The sequence below is a fragment of the Bidens hawaiensis genome, unplaced genomic scaffold (assembly GCF_021521415.1).
Source record: "Bidens hawaiensis isolate Kalapana, Puna unplaced genomic scaffold, B.hawaiensis_p1.1 tig00037014_1, whole genome shotgun sequence".
Classification (NCBI taxonomy): Eukaryota; Viridiplantae; Streptophyta; class Magnoliopsida; order Asterales; family Asteraceae; genus Bidens; species Bidens hawaiensis.
In genome coordinates, this window is record NW_027496459.1 from 83,233 (window position 1) to 90,675 (window position 7,443).

A 7,443-nucleotide genomic window follows, 5' to 3' on the forward strand; every position below is an offset into this window, starting at 1 on the left:
TTGTCCACCGGTTAGGGTATACCGGGTTTCGTCGGAATCGTTACATAAATAACCTCCCGGTCCCTCAAATCACAAAACACCCTAAGGCGTAAAGGGGTATTTTTATTAAATTTGGTTATAATTCGGATCTGTAAGAATCTAAAGGAATCTAGGGTAACTCAACCCAAACCCGCAAAAGACCAAAACAGGCGACACTTAATTACCTCCCGGTCTCTCAAGTGACAGAATATAAGGTATCTCTAAACTCTCAATTACCGCTCCTATGGAATACGTTAACAATAAACCATAAACCAGTTACAAACACACAGTAAGTAACCTAATATGCATCCATACATGAAAGACATTCACAAAGACGCATGTGGAACAAAAAGTGATAATAAATTAATACCAAATACGCATATGCATCATGAATCAGTCAATAATAATCCAAAACTAAAAGTAAAACGAGTCTAACAAGTATTCATCCAAACCCAGGCAGTCTAAAAGTTTAGCCATTCATAATAATATTCGATGAAACAAAGATATAACAAATAATACGGTTCATCAAAAATAGAATAAATATAATTGAGCTACTAGCCTGTGAGCTTAAATTATTGAGCTGCGTGGTAGCTTGCTTATTAATTCACTTTTTGATTGACTTTTCAATTAATTCCTATGCACAGCCTAGGGGCGGCCCCCTTCAATTAAAAATATAAATTATGTTTTTATAGTCGATGCAAGTCGGTTAAGTCACGTGGGTTGCTGACTTTAGTTGTGGGCTCTTCATCATTTGCTTTTGCCTTCATGTTTTCCTTGGATGCGCCCAATATAAATATTATTAAACTATCCCACCTAACATAAGGATTATAATCAACCCAATATCACTTTTATGTTTGTTATTGTAGACCCCCACGTGTTGCATACTGTCAATACCAAAAAACATGAAGTAACTCAATTCTCTCCATACATTAAATCAACTTCATGAACAAAATTTGGTTACTTTAGTTTTTAAAACAAATTTATAACATCAACTTTGAGTTCAAAAGATGGTTAATCATAAACAAAAGAGTAACACATGTCGGTCAAAAGCCAAACAAAAAAAAATACTACAATTTAGCTCGTTGCCTCTTTAAACTTTTTAAAAAACCAAATATGAACCATTTACGCCAATTAATTAATAAAATCAACCCAAAAGTTACTCAAAAGTGTAGAAAATAGTTATAATATTTATATATAATTATGCTCATATCAGTTGTAAAGCTACGTTTGACTGAGTTCAAGACTGCAATTCTTCTTTGATTTGTTCGAGATTGAAACCTGATTATGTAGGCTATGAGTGTCAGTTTGTTTACTTCTTTCCGAAGGACTTTGATCCTGACTATGTTGGCTACGAGTATTCGACGGATTACTATTGTTAAAGGGGACAATTTTTGAGTGAGTTGATATTATTGAAGAATGAAATATGAGCCTTGTCATTGAATTAAAGAATCAGATCGTTCAGGATTGATTATTAGAGGTCGGGTCTCTAAATCATATGCCCAAAACATTAGTGCATTCAAGCGAATGGGACGTAGAAGAACTGCAAAGTATGATATTTTGGGATAGACATTATCGAGAGAGGGAAAACCGTAGTGAAAGATTTTGAATGATCGGGTTGTTCATGAAGATGTGTAACAAGGTTAAATTTAAATTTTGATTTACCGGTGCCGATAAACCTATTACGGACGTAAACGAATTCAATTCATACTTAAATAGATCTAGTTCTCTGATATATTATAAGGTGATTGAATCAGTGTGTTATACGTTAAGTGAAGTGTGTGTTGAGAGAGTAATTGGGCAGAGTAACTGCTTCGGATAATAATAATTCACACACTTGTTAAATTAACATCAAGGTACAGACTATATATAGAAGATGATACCCATTCGTTATACATTCCATCACGAAATGGGATCCATTCATCTTCATAACCTAACAATAACTTATAGTATAACGAATGAGTCATTCGTTATACCTCATTCGTTAACGTTTCATAACGAATGGTACAATAATCTTAACGACAGGGCTCATTCGTTATACACTCCATAACGAATAGCAATAAACATAACGGATGGGCACATTCGTTAAACACACTTAACGAATGGCCATGTAACTTAACGAATGGACGGGTACAATGACCAAAATGCCTTTTACATTAATAATAATAAATTACATAGATAAACAAAGACCGAGACCACAAAACAATGCACTAACAAACTCCCCCTTGTCTCGTGGTCTTTGTCTTCGATATGAATCTTTTAGTCTTCTAGTCCGCACAACTCTGAACTCTAAACACATTTCAAACACACACCACACGTTGACATTTCATAGCCCAATCATAAACCTATATTTTGACAAATCGGATCTCGTTCTTGAATAACGAGTCGTTGTCCGATTCCGATAAGTTAACCAACCACATAGGATCAATCACTCGTACGAACTCCGTCTTCATTCCCGTACCCAGTATGATAACGGCTTCACTGGTGTGGTTGTCGTAGTAACACCAATTCAATGTCCTGTAAATATTTTGGGGGAAAGTCTTTATAGGCACACGATTCGTAGTTTGCGGCGACTTTACCTTTAAAACAAGCTTTCTCCAACCGTTCCTTGGATCGATCTCGTTGATGTACTTTCATGTAGGAACCCGTGGTTTAAAATACTTGAACCCAAGACGTACCTCAAATAATAAATGACGATAGAACCAATATGCCATTTCGCTTTTCCCACAATTGACAAACGGCGTATTTGCGCGTGTACGCACGTCCCATCTCGGTAAAGTAAGAACATCTGCAATGTGTTGATAATATTTCACGCCATGTTCCCACTTTATGATGCATACCTTAAGCTCTAAGTCATAGAGCCAAGAGACGATGTCACCTTTGACGGTCTTCGATGCTTTGAATGTCGTCATTTGATGTGTAGTTGCACAGACCTTGACCTGCCTATCCATCTCTTGCTCCGAATACCTTAACACATCAATGGGCTTCGAAAACTTAGTCTCATTATGTCCAAAATTACCCTCAAGGCATGTTTTCTTCGATCCTGATCCAGATTCCGAATCTTCTTCTTTGTTCTTCTTATTTCCAAGACGTTCTTAAGCTGCTTGTACGTGTTCTGTAGTGAAAAATGGAATGCCCTAATTTGTATTAGTACGCGCATACAGATTGGGATACTCCTCAGCTGTCACATCTTCAACCTCGATGTCATCATAATTAAATGACGTATCCCGACACGGGATACTACTGTCGAACCTGACCTCGTCGTCATCGATAACCGTAACGTCCTCATCATTCTCCAAAGCATCCAACTCCACATCATTCAAAACAAGAAGTAACACGATCTAATCTCGGGTTAAATATTGATCAACGAATTCACCTTCCTCGATCTCGTTGGCGTTAACCATACTCATGACAACACCTTTCACATTATCCATAAATAGAACCGTATTGGCCTTTACAGACTCAATAGGTCACACATTTGTAGTGTCACGGGACACCACTAACTGCTTGTCACCACCATTAGTATCAAAACCACCAGCAGATGTACCAGAAGTACCTGTATTTTGTTGCTTCTCACCACCACTTGTACCGGCATCAGGGTCGGGTCCTTATCATCGTCATTTCTTTTCAACTTCTTTAGCATGTCATCTTTGCACGTCATTAGAAGGATGACATCTTGTTTTTTTTCATTTTCTCCCCTTTAGCAGCAACAATAGCCCGAAGCTCATGATTCTATTTTTGACAATAAGAAATGTGGCTTAGCATCTTGCATTAATCCAATCGCATCTTTTCTTGAAACTGACAGTCGGCATTTGATTCTCCTGAAGGTGTATCAAGTTCAACAACATGGCCATTTGTTGAGGAACTGGAAAATTAAATCATGTTGGAGGAGGTAGTTGCATTGGGCCTTGTGGACGATTGAACACAATATTAGAAAAGTTCACCGACTACATCGTTGACGGCATCGTTGTTGGACTTGTTGCAATAGTAGAAGCAGGAGATGACGGCATCGGAGATAGAATCGATTCTGGAATTCATGCAAATCTCGGATCAGAAGATGCCGTCATCGTCAAAGTGATAGTCGGGGTACTAACAACAGTAGTAACCACAGATGGTTGTTGTGGAACCGATGACCTTGGTACAAATGGACCAATCTCCACTCCGCCACCCCTATGGGTTCTCATCTTCTTTGGCTTCTCAGTCATTGGATCTTTACCCTTTCGTTTACGAGAAGCCTCAAGACGAGCTGCCTCAACTACCCTATTACCACCATCATTCCCACCGTTTCCTCCATTTCCACCATCACCACCATCGCCACCATCATTGTTTCCACCTGGTCCACCTTGACCTTCTAAATCTGAATCTTCATGAATCCAAAGATCATTAGGTTTACATAGATGAACGGGAATGGAACTCTATGAGATCGAATCTCTAGTTATTCCTCAGTAGCTCAGTGGTAGAGCGGTCGGCTGTTAACCGATTGATCGTAGGTTCAAATCCTACTTGAGGAGATTTGAAAATCACCGTCAATAGGTCTGGGATACTCCTTTGTTCCATAGCCCTAGGGATATTTACAACTATCCAATTAAGAATTCTCAGATGTACTAGTACTAGTAGTGCATCAAAGTTCTTTCAAAATTAACTATTTGTCCCTCTGTTAAAGGTGTTCCAGAAATGTCTGCGATCGAGTCGATGTCACTACTTTTCTCTGCATCATTGACTAAAACAGTGATTTCATTATTACCTATTCTAGAAAAACCACCCATCAGAGCCATCGTTAGCCATTGGTCATTAAGGCGTATTCTCAAAATACTTATATCTACTGCTGTGGCAATAGGAGCGTGATTTGGTAATACGCCAATTTGTCCACTATTAGTAGCTAAAATGATTTCTTTCCCTTCTGAATCCCAAACAATTCGATTAGGGGCCAATGATAAAGATTTAAGGTCATTTCTTCAAATCGGTCTCCGGTTCTAAGTTGATAGCCTTCGCCGTAGCTTCATCGATGTTACCTACCAAATAAAAGTCATGTTCGGGAAGACCGTCTAATTCTACGGAAAGGATTAATTGAAAGCCTCTAATTTTTCTGCTAAACCAACATATTTTCCCGGAGAATCCGAAAAGACTTTTGCTACGAAAAACGGTTGTGATAAGAAACACTTAATTTTTCGTGCTCTTGCTATTGTTAAACGATCTTCTTCAGATAATCCGTCTAATCCAAGAATAGCTATAATATCTTGAAGTTCTTTGTAACATTGTAAAGTTTGCTTAACCTGTTGTGCAGTTTCATAATGTTCTTCACCGACGATCCGGGGTTGTAGCATAGTTTACGTTGAATCTAAACGATCTACTGCTAGATAGATACCTTTGGCGGCTAATCCTCTTGATAGTACGATAGTAGCATCTAAATGTACAAATGTCGTAGGAGGAGCAGGGTCGGTCAAATCATCTGCAGGTACATAAACAGCTTGAATAGATCCAGGTCTCGCCAAATGACCTTTCTTCATTCTTTTCATAGTATCCATAGTCATGTGATCTAAAACCGTCATATCATCCACCAGAGTCGGATCTGGTATCAAGTCAGGAATCAAGTCATCAATAACTAGCTGAAAGAAGCGAGGATAGATCAGGAATTTGCTCTTGCGATGACGAACCAAGCAGTTCTCGTTTAAATGATAGAATATCAACTCCGAAAAGTTGAACAACTTGTTCAGAATAAGAGCGACTAAGGCAGACTGCAACATGACCCTGCATTCGTTAAAACCTCCTTTCCTTCCACCAAGGCAATGGATAATCACGTGAAGAAAATGCTTGTATTTCTCATATAAGTATGCCTTGTTGTATTGTGATCGATCAAGCTCGCCCTTGTAATGAAACCGTTGAAATAATCTTCTGAACAAAGTCTTTTCAAACTCACATGGATGATCTATAGCATCATCAAACTTGAGTACCCTGTCTATCACATCAACATCAATCACGATATTCTTGTTCTGCACTTCAGCGAAAATATGATTCTCGCCATCAACATATTTAGCACCATCCCAAGACGGACGAATAATGCTAAAATGTACAGTAGTAACAGCAGATATAGCATGATAAATTCTTGATCTGCACAAGAAAGCTATCATATCTCCAAAGACCTCTCGTTCAAAAAAATCATCTTGAAAAAATGCACAAATGTTGTGCTTTTTGTCATAAGATAATTCAACAATAGCCGGTGTAGCTTGAGCTTGTGGTGCCTTTGGTGCTTCTTGAACTTGAGGTGTCTCTTGTACTACCGGGTTTTCCTGAGCAGGTGCATCGACAACCTGTTCATCTGCCATATCCGTGACAAAAACCCGAGCATTAGTAAAAACTAACACCATATTTTAAAATTAAAACATATTTCACCAACACTTAGTGAAAATATGCATTCTATTCAAGTTATTTATCTTATTTGTTATCCATTCATTATAGATTTCATGAAGAATGAGTCCATTCGTTATAGGAAAGCATAACGTTTGATCTCATTCGTTATCTTAACGAATGTTCTGTTTTGTTAACAAATAAATTGATTAGTTAAGTATAGGGAATAAGCCCATTCGTTACATATCATAGACGAATGAATAATCATTCGTTATAGAATATCACGAATGCTCCTATTCGTTATCAAAACCTACGAATGAGTTCATTCGGCCACTGTATACATGAATGGAACACCCATACGTTATTCATAACGACTATGAACATATAAATATCAAAGTTTGAGTCCAAAAAAGTTAAAGTCCAAATTGAATTGATAGAAACATTCAACATGCAATTCAAAAACTCAATCTGACTTAAAACAATGTGAATCATTTTAAAACTGATATCATTAGATTCGTATGAACATCGCCAAACAACCCTAATCAACAGATAGATCAAACAATGATGATTAATTGGTTAATTTGATTAAAACATAATTAGTTAGTATTCATCGTTAATTAGCCTATGATTTGTTAACAAAAACTGATGAAAATGATATCGTTGCAATCATCTATACCTTAGGAACACAAATTGATCAATAAAATGAGTTTTGAGATGGTTGAGAATTCTGGAAAATTTGGGCAGAGGTTCTCTTTGTATTTTGTGAATATCGAGGAAGGCGAATGAAGTCTATTCATCGTCATCTGGATTTATATATTATACTGTTTGCACACAAACCCATGTACAAGAATATGCCCATTCGTTAGTTTTGAACTAACGAATAGAACTAACGAATGACCATTCATTCGTGTAACCATTCGTTAAGAAAATTAATGAAACAAACCTTAAATAATAACATAACGAATAGCAATCTATTGGTTTTTCGTTATCTCAATCATAGCGAATGATAACATTTGTTATCAGACCAGCGGGAGCAAATGAATTAATAACAAATGGTGTCATTCGTTTTCAAATTCACAACGA

The 7,443-nt window shown here is 37.3% G+C and overlaps 1 non-coding gene across 1 annotated transcript; it reads left to right on the top strand.

The window, feature by feature from the left end:
* Positions 1 to 4,454: 4,454 nt before the first annotated feature.
* On the top strand, positions 4,455 to 4,526 carry TRNAN-GUU (transfer RNA asparagine (anticodon GUU)). Its single transcript has one exon. It is a non-coding gene; the product is annotated as a tRNA-Asn (tRNA).
* Positions 4,527 to 7,443: the final 2,917 nt, after the last annotated feature.